The sequence below is a fragment of the Amaranthus tricolor genome, chromosome 6 (assembly GCF_026212465.1).
Source record: "Amaranthus tricolor cultivar Red isolate AtriRed21 chromosome 6, ASM2621246v1, whole genome shotgun sequence".
Taxonomy (NCBI): domain Eukaryota; kingdom Viridiplantae; phylum Streptophyta; class Magnoliopsida; order Caryophyllales; family Amaranthaceae; genus Amaranthus; species Amaranthus tricolor.
The window spans coordinates 11,411,691-11,430,681 of record NC_080052.1 but is presented as its reverse complement, the minus strand read 5'-3'; the positions used below and the strand labels follow the sequence as shown (position 1 = coordinate 11,430,681).

The 18,991-nt window shown below is 47.4% G+C and overlaps 28 non-coding genes across 28 annotated transcripts; all 28 read left to right on the top strand.

The window, feature by feature from the left end:
- Positions 1-346: 346 nt before the first annotated feature.
- Positions 347-465, top strand: LOC130816320 (5S ribosomal RNA). Its single transcript, XR_009042861.1, has one exon. It is a non-coding gene; the product is annotated as a 5S ribosomal RNA (ribosomal RNA).
- Positions 466-1,020: 555 nt separating this feature from the next.
- On the top strand, positions 1,021-1,139 carry LOC130816319 (5S ribosomal RNA). Its single transcript, XR_009042860.1, has one exon. It is a non-coding gene; the product is annotated as a 5S ribosomal RNA (ribosomal RNA).
- A 555-nt stretch (positions 1,140-1,694) lies between these two features.
- LOC130816862 (5S ribosomal RNA) lies at positions 1,695-1,813 on the top strand. The gene has a single exon (XR_009043396.1). It is a non-coding gene; the product is annotated as a 5S ribosomal RNA (ribosomal RNA).
- A 555-nt stretch (positions 1,814-2,368) lies between these two features.
- On the top strand, positions 2,369-2,487 carry LOC130816861 (5S ribosomal RNA). The gene has a single exon (XR_009043395.1). It is a non-coding gene; the product is annotated as a 5S ribosomal RNA (ribosomal RNA).
- A 554-nt stretch (positions 2,488-3,041) lies between these two features.
- LOC130816318 (5S ribosomal RNA) lies at positions 3,042-3,160 on the top strand. The gene has a single exon (XR_009042859.1). It is a non-coding gene; the product is annotated as a 5S ribosomal RNA (ribosomal RNA).
- Positions 3,161-3,716: 556 nt separating this feature from the next.
- LOC130816317 (5S ribosomal RNA) lies at positions 3,717-3,835 on the top strand. Its single transcript, XR_009042858.1, has one exon. It is a non-coding gene; the product is annotated as a 5S ribosomal RNA (ribosomal RNA).
- A 554-nt stretch (positions 3,836-4,389) lies between these two features.
- On the top strand, positions 4,390-4,508 carry LOC130816550 (5S ribosomal RNA). The gene has a single exon (XR_009043078.1). It is a non-coding gene; the product is annotated as a 5S ribosomal RNA (ribosomal RNA).
- Positions 4,509-5,063: 555 nt separating this feature from the next.
- Positions 5,064-5,182, top strand: LOC130816316 (5S ribosomal RNA). The gene has a single exon (XR_009042857.1). It is a non-coding gene; the product is annotated as a 5S ribosomal RNA (ribosomal RNA).
- Positions 5,183-5,738: 556 nt separating this feature from the next.
- LOC130816860 (5S ribosomal RNA) lies at positions 5,739-5,857 on the top strand. The gene has a single exon (XR_009043394.1). It is a non-coding gene; the product is annotated as a 5S ribosomal RNA (ribosomal RNA).
- Positions 5,858-6,413: 556 nt separating this feature from the next.
- On the top strand, positions 6,414-6,532 carry LOC130816859 (5S ribosomal RNA). The gene has a single exon (XR_009043393.1). It is a non-coding gene; the product is annotated as a 5S ribosomal RNA (ribosomal RNA).
- Positions 6,533-7,088: 556 nt separating this feature from the next.
- On the top strand, positions 7,089-7,207 carry LOC130816858 (5S ribosomal RNA). Its single transcript, XR_009043392.1, has one exon. It is a non-coding gene; the product is annotated as a 5S ribosomal RNA (ribosomal RNA).
- A 555-nt stretch (positions 7,208-7,762) lies between these two features.
- Positions 7,763-7,881, top strand: LOC130816857 (5S ribosomal RNA). The gene has a single exon (XR_009043391.1). It is a non-coding gene; the product is annotated as a 5S ribosomal RNA (ribosomal RNA).
- A 551-nt stretch (positions 7,882-8,432) lies between these two features.
- LOC130816315 (5S ribosomal RNA) lies at positions 8,433-8,551 on the top strand. The gene has a single exon (XR_009042856.1). It is a non-coding gene; the product is annotated as a 5S ribosomal RNA (ribosomal RNA).
- Positions 8,552-9,106: 555 nt separating this feature from the next.
- On the top strand, positions 9,107-9,225 carry LOC130816314 (5S ribosomal RNA). The gene has a single exon (XR_009042855.1). It is a non-coding gene; the product is annotated as a 5S ribosomal RNA (ribosomal RNA).
- Positions 9,226-9,780: 555 nt separating this feature from the next.
- LOC130816856 (5S ribosomal RNA) lies at positions 9,781-9,899 on the top strand. Its single transcript, XR_009043390.1, has one exon. It is a non-coding gene; the product is annotated as a 5S ribosomal RNA (ribosomal RNA).
- Positions 9,900-10,450: 551 nt separating this feature from the next.
- Positions 10,451-10,569, top strand: LOC130816313 (5S ribosomal RNA). The gene has a single exon (XR_009042854.1). It is a non-coding gene; the product is annotated as a 5S ribosomal RNA (ribosomal RNA).
- A 556-nt stretch (positions 10,570-11,125) lies between these two features.
- On the top strand, positions 11,126-11,244 carry LOC130816312 (5S ribosomal RNA). Its single transcript, XR_009042853.1, has one exon. It is a non-coding gene; the product is annotated as a 5S ribosomal RNA (ribosomal RNA).
- Positions 11,245-11,799: 555 nt separating this feature from the next.
- LOC130816855 (5S ribosomal RNA) lies at positions 11,800-11,918 on the top strand. The gene has a single exon (XR_009043389.1). It is a non-coding gene; the product is annotated as a 5S ribosomal RNA (ribosomal RNA).
- A 557-nt stretch (positions 11,919-12,475) lies between these two features.
- Positions 12,476-12,594, top strand: LOC130816311 (5S ribosomal RNA). The gene has a single exon (XR_009042852.1). It is a non-coding gene; the product is annotated as a 5S ribosomal RNA (ribosomal RNA).
- Positions 12,595-13,149: 555 nt separating this feature from the next.
- Positions 13,150-13,268, top strand: LOC130816854 (5S ribosomal RNA). The gene has a single exon (XR_009043388.1). It is a non-coding gene; the product is annotated as a 5S ribosomal RNA (ribosomal RNA).
- A 556-nt stretch (positions 13,269-13,824) lies between these two features.
- On the top strand, positions 13,825-13,943 carry LOC130816309 (5S ribosomal RNA). Its single transcript, XR_009042850.1, has one exon. It is a non-coding gene; the product is annotated as a 5S ribosomal RNA (ribosomal RNA).
- A 556-nt stretch (positions 13,944-14,499) lies between these two features.
- On the top strand, positions 14,500-14,618 carry LOC130816307 (5S ribosomal RNA). The gene has a single exon (XR_009042849.1). It is a non-coding gene; the product is annotated as a 5S ribosomal RNA (ribosomal RNA).
- Positions 14,619-15,174: 556 nt separating this feature from the next.
- On the top strand, positions 15,175-15,293 carry LOC130816306 (5S ribosomal RNA). Its single transcript, XR_009042848.1, has one exon. It is a non-coding gene; the product is annotated as a 5S ribosomal RNA (ribosomal RNA).
- Positions 15,294-15,849: 556 nt separating this feature from the next.
- Positions 15,850-15,968, top strand: LOC130816305 (5S ribosomal RNA). The gene has a single exon (XR_009042847.1). It is a non-coding gene; the product is annotated as a 5S ribosomal RNA (ribosomal RNA).
- A 554-nt stretch (positions 15,969-16,522) lies between these two features.
- Positions 16,523-16,641, top strand: LOC130816549 (5S ribosomal RNA). Its single transcript, XR_009043077.1, has one exon. It is a non-coding gene; the product is annotated as a 5S ribosomal RNA (ribosomal RNA).
- Positions 16,642-17,196: 555 nt separating this feature from the next.
- On the top strand, positions 17,197-17,315 carry LOC130816304 (5S ribosomal RNA). Its single transcript, XR_009042846.1, has one exon. It is a non-coding gene; the product is annotated as a 5S ribosomal RNA (ribosomal RNA).
- A 556-nt stretch (positions 17,316-17,871) lies between these two features.
- Positions 17,872-17,990, top strand: LOC130816303 (5S ribosomal RNA). Its single transcript, XR_009042845.1, has one exon. It is a non-coding gene; the product is annotated as a 5S ribosomal RNA (ribosomal RNA).
- A 556-nt stretch (positions 17,991-18,546) lies between these two features.
- On the top strand, positions 18,547-18,665 carry LOC130816302 (5S ribosomal RNA). Its single transcript, XR_009042844.1, has one exon. It is a non-coding gene; the product is annotated as a 5S ribosomal RNA (ribosomal RNA).
- Positions 18,666-18,991: the final 326 nt, after the last annotated feature.

The window sequence follows — 18,991 nt, the reverse complement described above, 5'->3', positions numbered from 1 at the left end:
AATTGTTCGAAAGAGGCGTGCATCGGTGCGTTCGTGTAAGCGGAAATTGCACCGGACCCGTCGGAACTCCCCGCGGAAGCGTGCCTGGCATGGATGGCCTCTTGAATTCCAAGTGTTGCGCGGATTTCATAAACATTTTGTCTTTTTTTTGTTGCGAGTTCACCTTGCTTTTACAGACGGCGGACTCTTTTGGGAATGGGACAATACCGGGAGGGTGAAAAACAGTATTTGGGAAGAAGAAGGCTCGAAAGAGGGGTCTCGGTTGCGAGTTTACGAGCTTTGGAATGCTCTGGGTTTTTTTTTGGTCGGCAATGCGCATGTATACAAATTGTTACGGTGAATGAACGGGTGCGATCATACCAGCACTAATGCACCGGATCCCATCAGAACTCCGCAGCTAAGCGTGCTTGGGCGAGAGTAGTACTAGGATGGGTGACCTCCTGGGAAGTCCTCGTGTTGCACCCCTTTTTCCCTTCTTTTTTTTTTTTTTATCGTTTTCATTTGCGAATTCTTTCCGCTCCACTTGAGCAAAAGGAATTTCGGTGATTATAGTAATATACTCTTTGGAAGTAATTTTATTTATAAAAATATAACTCGCAACCGGGTCCCGACCTCGAATTTACGGGCACTCGAAGGTAAGGACCCGTTGACGCGGGTCGATGCGCATACGAACGAATTGTTCGAAAGAGGCGTGCATCGGTGCGTTCGTGTAAGCGGAAATTGCACCGGACCCGTCGGAACTCCCCGCGGAAGCGTGCCTGGCATGGATGGCCTCTTGAATTCCAAGTGTTGCGCGGATTTCATAAACATTTTGTCTTTTTTTTGTTGCGAGTTCACCTTGCTTTTACAGACGGCGGACTCTTTTGGGAATGGGACAATACCGGGAGGGTGAAAAACAGTATTTGGGAAGAAGAAGGCTCGAAAGAGGGGTCTCGGTTGCGAGTTTACGAGCTTTGGAATGCTCTGGGTTTTTTTTTGGTCGGCAATGCGCATGTATACAAATTGTTACGGTGAATGAACGGGTGCGATCATACCAGCACTAATGCACCGGATCCCATCAGAACTCCGCAGCTAAGCGTGCTTGGGCGAGAGTAGTACTAGGATGGGTGACCTCCTGGGAAGTCCTCGTGTTGCACCCCTTTTTCCCTTCTTTTTTTTTTTTTTATCGTTTTCATTTGCGAATTCTTTCCGCTCCACTTGAGCAAAAGGAATTTCGGTGATTATAGTAATATACTCTTTGGAAGTAATTTTATTTATAAAAATATAACTCGCAACCGGGTCCCGACCTCGAATTTACGGGCACTCGAAGGTAAGGACCCGTTGACGCGGGTCGATGCGCATACGAACGAATTGTTCGAAAGAGGCGTGCATCGGTGCGTTCGTGTAAGCGGAAATTGCACCGGACCCGTCGGAACTCCCCGCGGAAGCGTGCCTGGCATGGATGGCCTCTTGAATTCCAAGTGTTGCGCGGATTTCATAAACATTTTGTCTTTTTTTTGTTGCGAGTTCACCTTGCTTTTACAGACGGCGGACTCTTTTGGGAATGGGACAATACCGGGAGGGTGAAAAACAGTATTTGGGAAGAAGAAGGCTCGAAAGAGGGGTCTCGGTTGCGAGTTTACGAGCTTTGGAATGCTCTGGGTTTTTTTTTGGTCGGCAATGCGCATGTATACAAATTGTTACGGTGAATGAACGGGTGCGATCATACCAGCACTAATGCACCGGATCCCATCAGAACTCCGCAGTTAAGCGTGCTTGGGCGAGAGTAGTACTAGGATGGGTGACCTCCTGGGAAGTCCTCGTGTTGCACCCCTTTTTCCCTTCTTTTTTTTTTTTTTATCGTTTTCATTTGCGAATTCTTTCCGCTCCACTTGAGCAAAAGGAATTTCGGTGATTATAGTAATATACTCTTTGGAAGTAATTTTATTTATAAAAATATAACTCGCAACCGGGTCCCGACCTCGAATTTACGGGCACTCGAAGGTAAGGACCCGTTGACGCGGGTCGATGCGCATACGAACGAATTGTTCGAAAGAGGCGTGCATCGGTGCGTTCGTGTAAGCGGAAATTGCACCGGACCCGTCGGAACTCCCCGCGGAAGCGTGCCTGGCATGGATGGCCTCTTGAATTCCAAGTGTTGCGCGGATTTCATAAACATTTTGTCTTTTTTTTGTTGCGAGTTCACCTTGCTTTTACAGACGGCGGACTCTTTTGGGAATGGGACAATACCGGGAGGGTGAAAAACAGTATTTGGGAAGAAGAAGGCTCGAAAGAGGGGTCTCGGTTGCGAGTTTACGAGCTTTGGAATGCTCTGGGTTTTTTTTTGGTCGGCAATGCGCATGTATACAAATTGTTACGGTGAATGAACGGGTGCGATCATACCAGCACTAATGCACCGGATCCCATCAGAACTCCGCAGTTAAGCGTGCTTGGGCGAGAGTAGTACTAGGATGGGTGACCTCCTGGGAAGTCCTCGTGTTGCACCCCTTTTTCCCTTCTTTTTTTTTTTTTATCGTTTTCATTTGCGAATTCTTTCCGCTCCACTTGAGCAAAAGGAATTTCGGTGATTATAGTAATATACTCTTTGGAAGTAATTTTATTTATAAAAATATAACTCGCAACCGGGTCCCGACCTCGAATTTACGGGCACTCGAAGGTAAGGACCCGTTGACGCGGGTCGATGCGCATACGAACGAATTGTTCGAAAGAGGCGTGCATCGGTGCGTTCGTGTAAGCGGAAATTGCACCGGACCCGTCGGAACTCCCCGCGGAAGCGTGCCTGGCATGGATGGCCTCTTGAATTCCAAGTGTTGCGCGGATTTCATAAACATTTTGTCTTTTTTTTGTTGCGAGTTCACCTTGCTTTTACAGACGGCGGACTCTTTTGGGAATGGGACAATACCGGGAGGGTGAAAAACAGTATTTGGGAAGAAGAAGGCTCGAAAGAGGGGTCTCGGTTGCGAGTTTACGAGCTTTGGAATGCTCTGGGTTTTTTTTTGGTCGGCAATGCGCATGTATACAAATTGTTACGGTGAATGAACGGGTGCGATCATACCAGCACTAATGCACCGGATCCCATCAGAACTCCGCAGCTAAGCGTGCTTGGGCGAGAGTAGTACTAGGATGGGTGACCTCCTGGGAAGTCCTCGTGTTGCACCCCTTTTTCCCTTCTTTTTTTTTTTTTTTATCGTTTTCATTTGCGAATTCTTTCCGCTCCACTTGAGCAAAAGGAATTTCGGTGATTATAGTAATATACTCTTTGGAAGTAATTTTATTTATAAAAATATAACTCGCAACCGGGTCCCGACCTCGAATTTACGGGCACTCGAAGGTAAGGACCCGTTGACGCGGGTCGATGCGCATACGAACGAATTGTTCGAAAGAGGCGTGCATCGGTGCGTTCGTGTAAGCGGAAATTGCACCGGACCCGTCGGAACTCCCCGCGGAAGCGTGCCTGGCATGGATGGCCTCTTGAATTCCAAGTGTTGCGCGGATTTCATAAACATTTTGTCTTTTTTTTGTTGCGAGTTCACCTTGCTTTTACAGACGGCGGACTCTTTTGGGAATGGGACAATACCGGGAGGGTGAAAAACAGTATTTGGGAAGAAGAAGGCTCGAAAGAGGGGTCTCGGTTGCGAGTTTACGAGCTTTGGAATGCTCTGGGTTTTTTTTTGGTCGGCAATGCGCATGTATACAAATTGTTACGGTGAATGAACGGGTGCGATCATACCAGCACTAATGCACCGGATCCCATCAGAACTCCGCAGCTAAGCGTGCTTGGGCGAGAGTAGTACTAGGATGGGTGACCTCCTGGGAAGTCCTCGTGTTGCACCCCTTTTTCCCTTCTTTTTTTTTTTTTATCGTTTTCATTTGCGAATTCTTTCCGCTCCACTTGAGCAAAAGGAATTTCGGTGATTATAGTAATATACTCTTTGGAAGTAATTTTATTTATAAAAATATAACTCGCAACCGGGTCCCGACCTCGAATTTACGGGCACTCGAAGGTAAGGACCCGTTGACGCGGGTCGATGCGCATACGAACGAATTGTTCGAAAGAGGCGTGCATCGGTGCGTTCGTGTAAGCGGAAATTGCACCGGACCCGTCGGAACTCCCCGCGGAAGCGTGCCTGGCATGGATGGCCTCTTGAATTCCAAGTGTTGCGCGGATTTCATAAACATTTTGTCTTTTTTTTGTTGCGAGTTCACCTTGCTTTTACAGACGGCGGACTCTTTTGGGAATGGGACAATACCGGGAGGGTGAAAAACAGTATTTGGGAAGAAGAAGGCTCGAAAGAGGGGTCTCAGTTGCGAGTTTACGAGCTTTGGAATGCTCTGGGTTTTTTTTTGGTCGGCAATGCGCATGTATACAAATTGTTACGGTGAATGAACGGGTGCGATCATACCAGCACTAATGCACCGGATCCCATCAGAACTCCGCAGTTAAGCGTGCTTTGGCGAGAGTAGTACTAGGATGGGTGACCTCCTGGGAAGTCCTCGTGTTGCACCCCTTTTTCCCTTCTTTTTTTTTTTTTTATCGTTTTCATTTGCGAATTCTTTCCGCTCCACTTGAGCAAAAGGAATTTCGGTGATTATAGTAATATACTCTTTGGAAGTAATTTTATTTATAAAAATATAACTCGCAACCGGGTCCCGACCTCGAATTTACGGGCACTCGAAGGTAAGGACCCGTTGACGCGGGTCGATGCGCATACGAACGAATTGTTCGAAAGAGGCGTGCATCGGTGCGTTCGTGTAAGCGGAAATTGCACCGGACCCGTCGGAACTCCCCGCGGAAGCGTGCCTGGCATGGATGGCCTCTTGAATTCCAAGTGTTGCGCGGATTTCATAAACATTTTGTCTTTTTTTTGTTGCGAGTTCACCTTGCTTTTACAGACGGCGGACTCTTTTGGGAATGGGACAATACCGGGAGGGTGAAAAACAGTATTTGGGAAGAAGAAGGCTCGAAAGAGGGGTCTCGGTTGCGAGTTTACGAGCTTTGGAATGCTCTGGGTTTTTTTTTGGTCGGCAATGCGCATGTATACAAATTGTTACGGTGAATGAACGGGTGCGATCATACCAGCACTAATGCACCGGATCCCATCAGAACTCCGCAGCTAAGCGTGCTTGGGCGAGAGTAGTACTAGGATGGGTGACCTCCTGGGAAGTCCTCGTGTTGCACCCCTTTTTCCCTTCTTTTTTTTTTTTTTTATCGTTTTCATTTGCGAATTCTTTCCGCTCCACTTGAGCAAAAGGAATTTCGGTGATTATAGTAATATACTCTTTGGAAGTAATTTTATTTATAAAAATATAACTCGCAACCGGGTCCCGACCTCGAATTTACGGGCACTCGAAGGTAAGGACCCGTTGACGCGGGTCGATGCGCATACGAACGAATTGTTCGAAAGAGGCGTGCATCGGTGCGTTCGTGTAAGCGGAAATTGCACCGGACCCGTCGGAACTCCCCGCGGAAGCGTGCCTGGCATGGATGGCCTCTTGAATTCCAAGTGTTGCGCGGATTTCATAAACATTTTGTCTTTTTTTTGTTGCGAGTTCACCTTGCTTTTACAGACGGCGGACTCTTTTGGGAATGGGACAATACCGGGAGGGTGAAAAACAGTATTTGGGAAGAAGAAGGCTCGAAAGAGGGGTCTCGGTTGCGAGTTTACGAGCTTTGGAATGCTCTGGGTTTTTTTTTGGTCGGCAATGCGCATGTATACAAATTGTTACGGTGAATGAACGGGTGCGATCATACCAGCACTAATGCACCGGATCCCATCAGAACTCCGCAGTTAAGCGTGCTTGGGCGAGAGTAGTACTAGGATGGGTGACCTCCTGGGAAGTCCTCGTGTTGCACCCCTTTTTCCCTTCTTTTTTTTTTTTTTTATCGTTTTCATTTGCGAATTCTTTCCGCTCCACTTGAGCAAAAGGAATTTCGGTGATTATAGTAATATACTCTTTGGAAGTAATTTTATTTATAAAAATATAACTCGCAACCGGGTCCCGACCTCGAATTTACGGGCACTCGAAGGTAAGGACCCGTTGACGCGGGTCGATGCGCATACGAACGAATTGTTCGAAAGAGGCGTGCATCGGTGCGTTCGTGTAAGCGGAAATTGCACCGGACCCGTCGGAACTCCCCGCGGAAGCGTGCCTGGCATGGATGGCCTCTTGAATTCCAAGTGTTGCGCGGATTTCATAAACATTTTGTCTTTTTTTTGTTGCGAGTTCACCTTGCTTTTACAGACGGCGGACTCTTTTGGGAATGGGACAATACCGGGAGGGTGAAAAACAGTATTTGGGAAGAAGAAGGCTCGAAAGAGGGGTCTCGGTTGCGAGTTTACGAGCTTTGGAATGCTCTGGGTTTTTTTTTGGTCGGCAATGCGCATGTATACAAATTGTTACGGTGAATGAACGGGTGCGATCATACCAGCACTAATGCACCGGATCCCATCAGAACTCCGCAGTTAAGCGTGCTTGGGCGAGAGTAGTACTAGGATGGGTGACCTCCTGGGAAGTCCTCGTGTTGCACCCCTTTTTCCCTTCTTTTTTTTTTTTTTTATCGTTTTCATTTGCGAATTCTTTCCGCTCCACTTGAGCAAAAGGAATTTCGGTGATTATAGTAATATACTCTTTGGAAGTAATTTTATTTATAAAAATATAACTCGCAACCGGGTCCCGACCTCGAATTTACGGGCACTCGAAGGTAAGGACCCGTTGACGCGGGTCGATGCGCATACGAACGAATTGTTCGAAAGAGGCGTGCATCGGTGCGTTCGTGTAAGCGGAAATTGCACCGGACCCGTCGGAACTCCCCGCGGAAGCGTGCCTGGCATGGATGGCCTCTTGAATTCCAAGTGTTGCGCGGATTTCATAAACATTTTGTCTTTTTTTTGTTGCGAGTTCACCTTGCTTTTACAGACGGCGGACTCTTTTGGGAATGGGACAATACCGGGAGGGTGAAAAACAGTATTTGGGAAGAAGAAGGCTCGAAAGAGGGGTCTCGGTTGCGAGTTTACGAGCTTTGGAATGCTCTGGGTTTTTTTTTGGTCGGCAATGCGCATGTATACAAATTGTTACGGTGAATGAACGGGTGCGATCATACCAGCACTAATGCACCGGATCCCATCAGAACTCCGCAGTTAAGCGTGCTTGGGCGAGAGTAGTACTAGGATGGGTGACCTCCTGGGAAGTCCTCGTGTTGCACCCCTTTTTCCCTTCTTTTTTTTTTTTTTATCGTTTTCATTTGCGAATTCTTTCCGCTCCACTTGAGCAAAAGGAATTTCGGTGATTATAGTAATATACTCTTTGGAAGTAATTTTATTTATAAAAATATAACTCGCAACCGGGTCCCGACCTCGAATTTACGGGCACTCGAAGGTAAGGACCAGTTGACGCGGGTCGATGCGCATACGAACGAATTGTTCGAAAGAGGCGTGCATCGGTGCGTTCGTGTAAGCGGAAATTGCACCGGACCCGTCGGAACTCCCCGCGGAAGCGTGCCTGGCATGGATGGCCTCTTGAATTCCAAGTGTTGCGCGGATTTCTTAAACATTTTGTCTTTTTTTTGTTGCGAGTTCACCTTGCTTTTACAGACGGCGGACTCTTTTGGGAATGGGACAATACCGGGAGGGTGAAAAACAGTATTTGGGAAGAAGAAGGCTCGAAAGAGGGGTCTCGGTTGCGAGTTTACGAGCTTTGGAATGCTCTGGGTTTTTTTTTGGTCGGCAATGCGCATGTATACAAATTGTTACTGTGAATGAACGGGTGCGATCATACCAGCACTAATGCACCGGATCCCATCAGAACTCCGCAGTTAAGCGTGCTTGGGCGAGAGTAGTACTAGGATGGGTGACCTCCTGGGAAGTCCTCGTGTTGCACCCCTTTTTCCCTTCTTTTTTTTTTATCGTTTTCATTTGCGAATTCTTTCCGCTCCACTTGAGCAAAAGGAATTTCGGTGATTATAGTAATATACTCTTTGGAAGTAATTTTATTTATAAAAATATAACTCGCAACCGGGTCCCGACCTCGAATTTACGGGCACTCGAAGGTAAGGACCCGTTGACGCGGGTCGATGCGCATACGAACGAATTGTTCGAAAGAGGCGTGCATCGGTGCGTTCGTGTAAGCGGAAATTGCACCGGACCCGTCGGAACTCCCCGCGGAAGCGTGCCTGGCATGGATGGCCTCTTGATTTCCAAGTGTTGCGCGGATTTCATAAACATTTTGTCTTTTTTTTGTTGCGAGTTCACCTTGCTTTTACAGACGGCGGACTCTTTTGGGAATGGGACAATACCGGGAGGGTGAAAAACAGTATTTGGGAAGAAGAAGGCTCGAAAGAGGGGTCTCGGTTGCGAGTTTACGAGCTTTGGAATGCTCTGGGTTTTTTTTTGGTCGGCAATGCGCATGTATACAAATTGTTACGGTGAATGAACGGGTGCGATCATACCAGCACTAATGCACCGGATCCCATCAGAACTCCGCAGCTAAGCGTGCTTGGGCGAGAGTAGTACTAGGATGGGTGACCTCCTGGGAAGTCCTCGTGTTGCACCCCTTTTTCCCTTCTTTTTTTTTTTTTTATCGTTTTCATTTGCGAATTCTTTCCGCTCCACTTGAGCAAAAGGAATTTCGGTGATTATAGTAATATACTCTTTGGAAGTAATTTTATTTATAAAAATATAACTCGCAACCGGGTCCCGACCTCGAATTTACGGGCACTCGAAGGTAAGGACCCGTTGACGCGGGTCGATGCGCATACGAACGAATTGTTCGAAAGAGGCGTGCATCGGTGCGTTCGTGTAAGCGGAAATTGCACCGGACCCGTCGGAACTCCCCGCGGAAGCGTGCCTGGCATGGATGGCCTCTTGATTTCCAAGTGTTGCGCGGATTTCATAAACATTTTGTCTTTTTTTTGTTGCGAGTTCACCTTGCTTTTACAGACGGCGGACTCTTTTGGGAATGGGACAATACCGGGAGGGTGAAAAACAGTATTTGGGAAGAAGAAGGCTCGAAAGAGGGGTCTCGGTTGCGAGTTTACGAGCTTTGGAATGCTCTGGGTTTTTTTTTGGTCGGCAATGCGCATGTATACAAATTGTTACGGTGAATGAACGGGTGCGATCATACCAGCACTAATGCACCGGATCCCATCAGAACTCCGCAGCTAAGCGTGCTTGGGCGAGAGTAGTACTAGGATGGGTGACCTCCTGGGAAGTCCTCGTGTTGCACCCCTTTTTCCCTTCTTTTTTTTTTTTTTATCGTTTTCATTTGCGAATTCTTTCCGCTCCACTTGAGCAAAAGGAATTTCGGTGATTATAGTAATATACTCTTTGGAAGTAATTTTATTTATAAAAATATAACTCGCAACCGGGTCCCGACCTCGAATTTACGGGCACTCGAAGGTAAGGACCCGTTGACGCGGGTCGATGCGCATACGAACGAATTGTTCGAAAGAGGCGTGCATCGGTGCGTTCGTGTAAGCGGAAATTGCACCGGACCCGTCGGAACTCCCCGCGGAAGCGTGCCTGGCATGGATGGCCTCTTGAATTCCAAGTGTTGCGCGGATTTCATAAACATTTTGTCTTTTTTTTGTTGCGAGTTCACCTTGCTTTTACAGACGGCGGACTCTTTTGGGAATGGGACAATACCGGGAGGGTGAAAAACAGTATTTGGGAAGAAGAAGGCTCGAAAGAGGGGTCTCGGTTGCGAGTTTACGAGCTTTGGAATGCTCTGGGTTTTTTTTTGGTCGGCAATGCGCATGTATACAAATTGTTACGGTGAATGAACGGGTGCGATCATACCAGCACTAATGCACCGGATCCCATCAGAACTCCGCAGTTAAGCGTGCTTGGGCGAGAGTAGTACTAGGATGGGTGACCTCCTGGGAAGTCCTCGTGTTGCACCCCTTTTTCCCTTCTTTTTTTTTTATCGTTTTCATTTGCGAATTCTTTCCGCTCCACTTGAGCAAAAGGAATTTCGGTGATTATAGTAATATACTCTTTGGAAGTAATTTTATTTATAAAAATATAACTCGCAACCGGGTCCCGACCTCGAATTTACGGGCACTCGAAGGTAAGGACCCGTTGACGCGGGTCGATGCGCATACGAACGAATTGTTCGAAAGAGGCGTGCATCGGTGCGTTCGTGTAAGCGGAAATTGCACCGGACCCGTCGGAACTCCCCGCGGAAGCGTGCCTGGCATGGATGGCCTCTTGATTTCCAAGTGTTGCGCGGATTTCATAAACATTTTGTCTTTTTTTTGTTGCGAGTTCACCTTGCTTTTACAGACGGCGGACTCTTTTGGGAATGGGACAATACCGGGAGGGTGAAAAACAGTATTTGGGAAGAAGAAGGCTCGAAAGAGGGGTCTCGGTTGCGAGTTTACGAGCTTTGGAATGCTCTGGGTTTTTTTTTGGTCGGCAATGCGCATGTATACAAATTGTTACGGTGAATGAACGGGTGCGATCATACCAGCACTAATGCACCGGATCCCATCAGAACTCCGCAGCTAAGCGTGCTTGGGCGAGAGTAGTACTAGGATGGGTGACCTCCTGGGAAGTCCTCGTGTTGCACCCCTTTTTCCCTTCTTTTTTTTTTTTTTTATCGTTTTCATTTGCGAATTCTTTCCGCTCCACTTGAGCAAAAGGAATTTCGGTGATTATAGTAATATACTCTTTGGAAGTAATTTTATTTATAAAAATATAACTCGCAACCGGGTCCCGACCTCGAATTTACGGGCACTCGAAGGTAAGGACCCGTTGACGCGGGTCGATGCGCATACGAACGAATTGTTCGAAAGAGGCGTGCATCGGTGCGTTCGTGTAAGCGGAAATTGCACCGGACCCGTCGGAACTCCCCGCGGAAGCGTGCCTGGCATGGATGGCCTCTTGATTTCCAAGTGTTGCGCGGATTTCATAAACATTTTGTCTTTTTTTTGTTGCGAGTTCACCTTGCTTTTACAGACGGCGGACTCTTTTGGGAATGGGACAATACCGGGAGGGTGAAAAACAGTATTTGGGAAGAAGAAGGCTCGAAAGAGGGGTCTCGGTTGCGAGTTTACGAGCTTTGGAATGCTCTGGGTTTTTTTTTGGTCGGCAATGCGCATGTATACAAATTGTTACGGTGAATGAACGGGTGCGATCATACCAGCACTAATGCACCGGATCCCATCAGAACTCCGCAGCTAAGCGTGCTTGGGCGAGAGTAGTACTAGGATGGGTGACCTCCTGGGAAGTCCTCGTGTTGCACCCCTTTTTCCCTTCTTTTTTTTTTTTTTATCGTTTTCATTTGCGAATTCTTTCCGCTCCACTTGAGCAAAAGGAATTTCGGTGATTATAGTAATATACTCTTTGGAAGTAATTTTATTTATAAAAATATAACTCGCAACCGGGTCCCGACCTCGAATTTACGGGCACTCGAAGGTAAGGACCCGTTGACGCGGGTCGATGCGCATACGAACGAATTGTTCGAAAGAGGCGTGCATCGGTGCGTTCGTGTAAGCGGAAATTGCACCGGACCCGTCGGAACTCCCCGCGGAAGCGTGCCTGGCATGGATGGCCTCTTGAATTCCAAGTGTTGCGCGGATTTCATAAACATTTTGTCTTTTTTTTGTTGCGAGTTCACCTTGCTTTTACAGACGGCGGACTCTTTTGGGAATGGGACAATACCGGGAGGGTGAAAAACAGTATTTGGGAAGAAGAAGGCTCGAAAGAGGGGTCTCGGTTGCGAGTTTACGAGCTTTGGAATGCTCTGGGTTTTTTTTTGGTCGGCAATGCGCATGTATACAAATTGTTACGGTGAATGAACGGGTGCGATCATACCAGCACTAATGCACCGGATCCCATCAGAACTCCGCAGTTAAGCGTGCTTGGGCGAGAGTAGTACTAGGATGGGTGACCTCCTGGGAAGTCCTCGTGTTGCACCCCTTTTTCCCTTCTTTTTTTTTTTTTTTTATCGTTTTCATTTGCGAATTCTTTCCGCTCCACTTGAGCAAAAGGAATTTCGGTGATTATAGTAATATACTCTTTGGAAGTAATTTTATTTATAAAAATATAACTCGCAACCGGGTCCCGACCTCGAATTTACGGGCACTCGAAGGTAAGGACCCGTTGACGCGGGTCGATGCGCATACGAACGAATTGTTCGAAAGAGGCGTGCATCGGTGCGTTCGTGTAAGCGGAAATTGCACCGGACCCGTCGGAACTCCCCGCGGAAGCGTGCCTGGCATGGATGGCCTCTTGAATTCCAAGTGTTGCGCGGATTTCATAAACATTTTGTCTTTTTTTTGTTGCGAGTTCACCTTGCTTTTACAGACGGCAGACTCTTTTGGGAATGGGACAATACCGGGAGGGTGAAAAACAGTATTTGGGAAGAAGAAGGCTCGAAAGAGGGGTCTCGGTTGCGAGTTTACGAGCTTTGGAATGCTCTGGGTTTTTTTTTGGTCGGCAATGCGCATGTATACAAATTGTTACGGTGAATGAACGGGTGCGATCATACCAGCACTAATGCACCGGATCCCATCAGAACTCCGCAGCTAAGCGTGCTTGGGCGAGAGTAGTACTAGGATGGGTGACCTCCTGGGAAGTCCTCGTGTTGCACCCCTTTTTCCCTTCTTTTTTTTTTTTTTATCGTTTTCATTTGCGAATTCTTTCCGCTCCACTTGAGCAAAAGGAATTTCGGTGATTATAGTAATATACTCTTTGGAAGTAATTTTATTTATAAAAATATAACTCGCAACCGGGTCCCGACCTCGAATTTACGGGCACTCGAAGGTAAGGACCCGTTGACGCGGGTCGATGCGCATACGAACGAATTGTTCGAAAGAGGCGTGCATCGGTGCGTTCGTGTAAGCGGAAATTGCACCGGACCCGTCGGAACTCCCCGCGGAAGCGTGCCTGGCATGGATGGCCTCTTGAATTCCAAGTGTTGCGCGGATTTCATAAACATTTTGTCTTTTTTTTGTTGCGAGTTCACCTTGCTTTTACAGACGGCGGACTCTTTTGGGAATGGGACAATACCGGGAGGGTGAAAAACAGTATTTGGGAAGAAGAAGGCTCGAAAGAGGGGTCTCGGTTGCGAGTTTACGAGCTTTGGAATGCTCTGGGTTTTTTTTTGGTCGGCAATGCGCATGTATACAAATTGTTACGGTGAATGAACGGGTGCGATCATACCAGCACTAATGCACCGGATCCCATCAGAACTCCGCAGTTAAGCGTGCTTGGGCGAGAGTAGTACTAGGATGGGTGACCTCCTGGGAAGTCCTCGTGTTGCACCCCTTTTTCCCTTCTTTTTTTTTTTTTTTATCGTTTTCATTTGCGAATTCTTTCCGCTCCACTTGAGCAAAAGGAATTTCGGTGATTATAGTAATATACTCTTTGGAAGTAATTTTATTTATAAAAATATAACTCGCAACCGGGTCCCGACCTCGAATTTACGGGCACTCGAAGGTAAGGACCCGTTGACGCGGGTCGATGCGCATACGAACGAATTGTTCGAAAGAGGCGTGCATCGGTGCGTTCGTGTAAGCGGAAATTGCACCGGACCCGTCGGAACTCCCCGCGGAAGCGTGCCTGGCATGGATGGCCTCTTGATTTCCAAGTGTTGCGCGGATTTCATAAACATTTTGTCTTTTTTTTGTTGCGAGTTCACCTTGCTTTTACAGACGGCGGACTCTTTTGGGAATGGGACAATACCGGGAGGGTGAAAAACAGTATTTGGGAAGAAGAAGGCTCGAAAGAGGGGTCTCGGTTGCGAGTTTACGAGCTTTGGAATGCTCTGGGTTTTTTTTTGGTCGGCAATGCGCATGTATACAAATTGTTACGGTGAATGAACGGGTGCGATCATACCAGCACTAATGCACCGGATCCCATCAGAACTCCGCAGCTAAGCGTGCTTGGGCGAGAGTAGTACTAGGATGGGTGACCTCCTGGGAAGTCCTCGTGTTGCACCCCTTTTTCCCTTCTTTTTTTTTTTTTTTATCGTTTTCATTTGCGAATTCTTTCCGCTCCACTTGAGCAAAAGGAATTTCGGTGATTATAGTAATATACTCTTTGGAAGTAATTTTATTTATAAAAATATAACTCGCAACCGGGTCCCGACCTCGAATTTACGGGCACTCGAAGGTAAGGACCCGTTGACGCGGGTCGATGCGCATACGAACGAATTGTTCGAAAGAGGCGTGCATCGGTGCGTTCGTGTAAGCGGAAATTGCACCGGACCCGTCGGAACTCCCCGCGGAAGCGTGCCTGGCATGGATGGCCTCTTGATTTCCAAGTGTTGCGCGGATTTCATAAACATTTTGTCTTTTTTTTGTTGCGAGTTCACCTTGCTTTTACAGACGGCGGACTCTTTTGGGAATGGGACAATACCGGGAGGGTGAAAAACAGTATTTGGGAAGAAGAAGGCTCGAAAGAGGGGTCTCGGTTGCGAGTTTACGAGCTTTGGAATGCTCTGGGTTTTTTTTTGGTCGGCAATGCGCATGTATACAAATTGTTACGGTGAATGAACGGGTGCGATCATACCAGCACTAATGCACCGGATCCCATCAGAACTCCGCAGCTAAGCGTGCTTGGGCGAGAGTAGTACTAGGATGGGTGACCTCCTGGGAAGTCCTCGTGTTGCACCCCTTTTTCCCTTCTTTTTTTTTTTTTTTATCGTTTTCATTTGCGAATTCTTTCCGCTCCACTTGAGCAAAAGGAATTTCGGTGATTATAGTAATATACTCTTTGGAAGTAATTTTATTTATAAAAATATAACTCGCAACCGGGTCCCGACCTCGAATTTACGGGCACTCGAAGGTAAGGACCCGTTGACGCGGGTCGATGCGCATACGAACGAATTGTTCGAAAGAGGCGTGCATCGGTGCGTTCGTGTAAGCGGAAATTGCACCGGACCCGTCGGAACTCCCCGCGGAAGCGTGCCTGGCATGGATGGCCTCTTGATTTCCAAGTGTTGCGCGGATTTCATAAACATTTTGTCTTTTTTTTGTTGCGAGTTCACCTTGCTTTTACAGACGGCGGACTCTTTTGGGAATGGGACAATACCGGGAGGGTGAAAAACAGTATTTGGGAAGAAGAAGGCTCGAAAGAGGGGTCTCGGTTGCGAGTTTACGAGCTTTGGAATGCTCTGGGTTTTTTTTTGGTCGGCAATGCGCATGTATACAAATTGTTACGGTGAATGAACGGGTGCGATCATACCAGCACTAATGCACCGGATCCCATCAGAACTCCGCAGCTAAGCGTGCTTGGGCGAGAGTAGTACTAGGATGGGTGACCTCCTGGGAAGTCCTCGTGTTGCACCCCTTTTTCCCTTCTTTTTTTTTTTTTTTATCGTTTTCATTTGCGAATTCTTTCCGCTCCACTTGAGCAAAAGGAATTTCGGTGATTATAGTAATATACTCTTTGGAAGTAATTTTATTTATAAAAATATAACTCGCAACCGGGTCCCGACCTCGAATTTACGGGCACTCGAAGGTAAGGACCCGTTGACGCGGGTCGATGCGCATACGAACGAATTGTTCGAAAGAGGCGTGCATCGGTGCGTTCGTGTAAGCGGAAATTGCACCGGACCCGTCGGAACTCCCCGCGGAAGCGTGCCTGGCATGGATGGCCTCTTGAATTCCAAGTGTTGCGCGGATTTCATAAACATTTTGTCTTTTTTTTGTTGCGAGTTCACCTTGCTTTTACAGACGGCGGACTCTTTTGGGAATGGGACAATACCGGGAGGGTGAAAAACAGTATTTGGGAAGAAGAAGGCTCGAAAGAGGGGTCTCGGTTGCGAGTTTACGAGCTTTGGAATGCTCTGGGTTTTTTTTTGGTCGGCAATGCGCATGTATACAAATTGTTACGGTGAATGAACGGGTGCGATCATACCAGCACTAATGCACCGGATCCCATCAGAACTCCGCAGCTAAGCGTGCTTGGGCGAGAGTAGTACTAGGATGGGTGACCTCCTGGGAAGTCCTCGTGTTGCACCCCTTTTTCCCTTCTTTTTTTTTTTTTATCGTTTTCATTTGCGAATTCTTTCCGCTCCACTTGAGCAAAAGGAATTTCGGTGATTATAGTAATATACTCTTTGGAAGTAATTTTATTTATAAAAATATAACTCGCAACCGGGTCCCGACCTCGAATTTACGGGCACTCGAAGGTAAGGACCCGTTGACGCGGGTCGATGCGCATACGAACGAATTGTTCGAAAGAGGCGTGCATCGGTGCGTTCGTGTAAGCGGAAATTGCACCGGACCCGTCGGAACTCCCCGCGGAAGCGTGCCTGGCATGGATGGCCTCTTGAATTCCAAGTGTTGCGCGGATTTCATAAACATTTTGTCTTTTTTTTGTTGCGAGTTCACCTTGCTTTTACAGACGGCGGACTCTTTTGGGAATGGGACAATACCGGGAGGGTGAAAAACAGTATTTGGGAAGAAGAAGGCTCGAAAGAGGGGTCTCAGTTGCGAGTTTACGAGCTTTGGAATGCTCTGGGTTTTTTTTTGGTCGGCAATGCGCATGTATACAAATTGTTACGGTGAATGAACGGGTGCGATCATACCAGCACTAATGCACCGGATCCCATCAGAACTCCGCAGTTAAGCGTGCTTTGGCGAGAGTAGTACTAGGATGGGTGACCTCCTGGGAAGTCCTCGTGTTGCACCCCTTTTTCCCTTCTTTTTTTTTTTTTTATCGTTTTCATTTGCGAATTCTTTCCGCTCCACTTGAGCAAAAGGAATTTCGGTGATTATAGTAATATACTCTTTGGAAGTAATTTTATTTATAAAAATATAACTCGCAACCGGGTCCCGACCTCGAATTTACGGGCACTCGAAGGTAAGGACCCGTTGACGCGGGTCGATGCGCATACGAACGAATTGTTCGAAAGAGGCGTGCATCGGTGCGTTCGTGTAAGCGGAAATTGCACCGGACCCGTCGGAACTCCCCGCGGAAGCGTGCCTGGCATGGATGGCCTCTTGAATTCCAAGTGTTGCGCGGATTTCATAAACATTTTGTCTTTTTTTTGTTGCGAGTTCACCTTGCTTTTACAGACGGCGGACTCTTTTGGGAATGGGACAATACCGGGAGGGTGAAAAACAGTATTTGGGAAGAAGAAGGCTCGAAAGAGGGGTCTCGGTTGCGAGTTTACGAGCTTTGGAATGCTCTGGGTTTTTTTTTGGTCGGCAATGCGCATGTATACAAATTGTTACGGTGAATGAACGGGTGCGATCATACCAGCACTAATGCACCGGATCCCATCAGAACTCCGCAGCTAAGCGTGCTTGGGCGAGAGTAGTACTAGGATGGGTGACCTCCTGGGAAGTCCTCGTGTTGCACCCCTTTTTCCCTTCTTTTTTTTTTTTTTTATCGTTTTCATTTGCGAATTCTTTCCGCTCCACTTGAGCAAAAGGAATTTCGGTGATTATAGTAATATACTCTTTGGAAGTAATTTTATTTATAAAAATATAACTCGCAACCGGGTCCCGACCTCGAATTTACGGGCACTCGAAGGTAAGGACCCGTTGACGCGGGTCGATGCGCATACGAACGAATTGTTCGAAAGAGGCGTGCATCGGTGCGTTCGTGTAAGCGGAAATTGCACCGGACCCGTCGGAACTCCCCGCGGAAGCGTGCCTGGCATGGATGGCCTCTTGAATTCCAAGTGTTGCGCGGATTTCATAAACATTTTGTCTTTTTTTTGTTGCGAGTTCACCTTGCTTTTACAGACGGCGGACTCTTTTGGGAATGGGACAATACCGGGAGGGTGAAAAACAGTATTTGGGAAGAAGAAGGCTCGAAAGAGGGGTCTCGGTTGCGAGTTTACGAGCTTTGGAATGCTCTGGGTTTTTTTTTGGTCGGCAATGCGCATGTATACAAATTGTTACGGTGAATGAACGGGTGCGATCATACCAGCACTAATGCACCGGATCCCATCAGAACTCCGCAGCTAAGCGTGCTTGGGCGAGAGTAGTACTAGGATGGGTGACCTCCTGGGAAGTCCTCGTGTTGCACCCCTTTTTCCCTTCTTTTTTTTTTTTTTTATCGTTTTCATTTGCGAATTCTTTCCGCTCCACTTGAGCAAAAGGAATTTCGGTGATTATAGTAATATACTCTTTGGAAGTAATTTTATTTATAAAAATATAACTCGCAACCGGGTCCCGACCTCGAATTTACGGGCACTCGAAGGTAAGGACCCGTTGACGCGGGTCGATGCGCATACGAACGAATTGTTCGAAAGAGGCGTGCATCGGTGCGTTCGTGTAAGCGGAAATTGCACCGGACCCGTCGGAACTCCCCGCGGAAGCGTGCCTGGCATGGATGGCCTCTTGATTTCCAAGTGTTGCGCGGATTTCATAAACATTTTGTCTTTTTTTTGTTGCGAGTTCACCTTGCTTTTACAGACGGCGGACTCTTTTGGGAATGGGACAATACCGGGAGGGTGAAAAACAGTATTTGGGAAGAAGAAGGCTCGAAAGAGGGGTCTCGGTTGCGAGTTTACGAGCTTTGGAATGCTCTGGGTTTTTTTTTGGTCGGCAATGCGCATGTATACAAATTGTTACGGTGAATGAACGGGTGCGATCATACCAGCACTAATGCACCGGATCCCATCAGAACTCCGCAGCTAAGCGTGCTTGGGCGAGAGTAGTACTAGGATGGGTGACCTCCTGGGAAGTCCTCGTGTTGCACCCCTTTTTCCCTTCTTTTTTTTTTTTTTATCGTTTTCATTTGCGAATTCTTTCCGCTCCACTTGAGCAAAAGGAATTTCGGTGATTATAGTAATATACTCTTTGGAAGTAATTTTATTTATAAAAATATAACTCGCAACCGGGTCCCGACCTCGAATTTACGGGCACTCGAAGGTAAGGACCCGTTGACGCGGGTCGATGCGCATACGAACGAATTGTTCGAAAGAGGCGTGCATCGGTGCGTTCGTGTAAGCGGAAATTGCACCGGACCCGTCGGAACTCCCCGCGGAAGCGTGCCTGGCATGGATGGCCTCTTGAATTCCAAGTGTT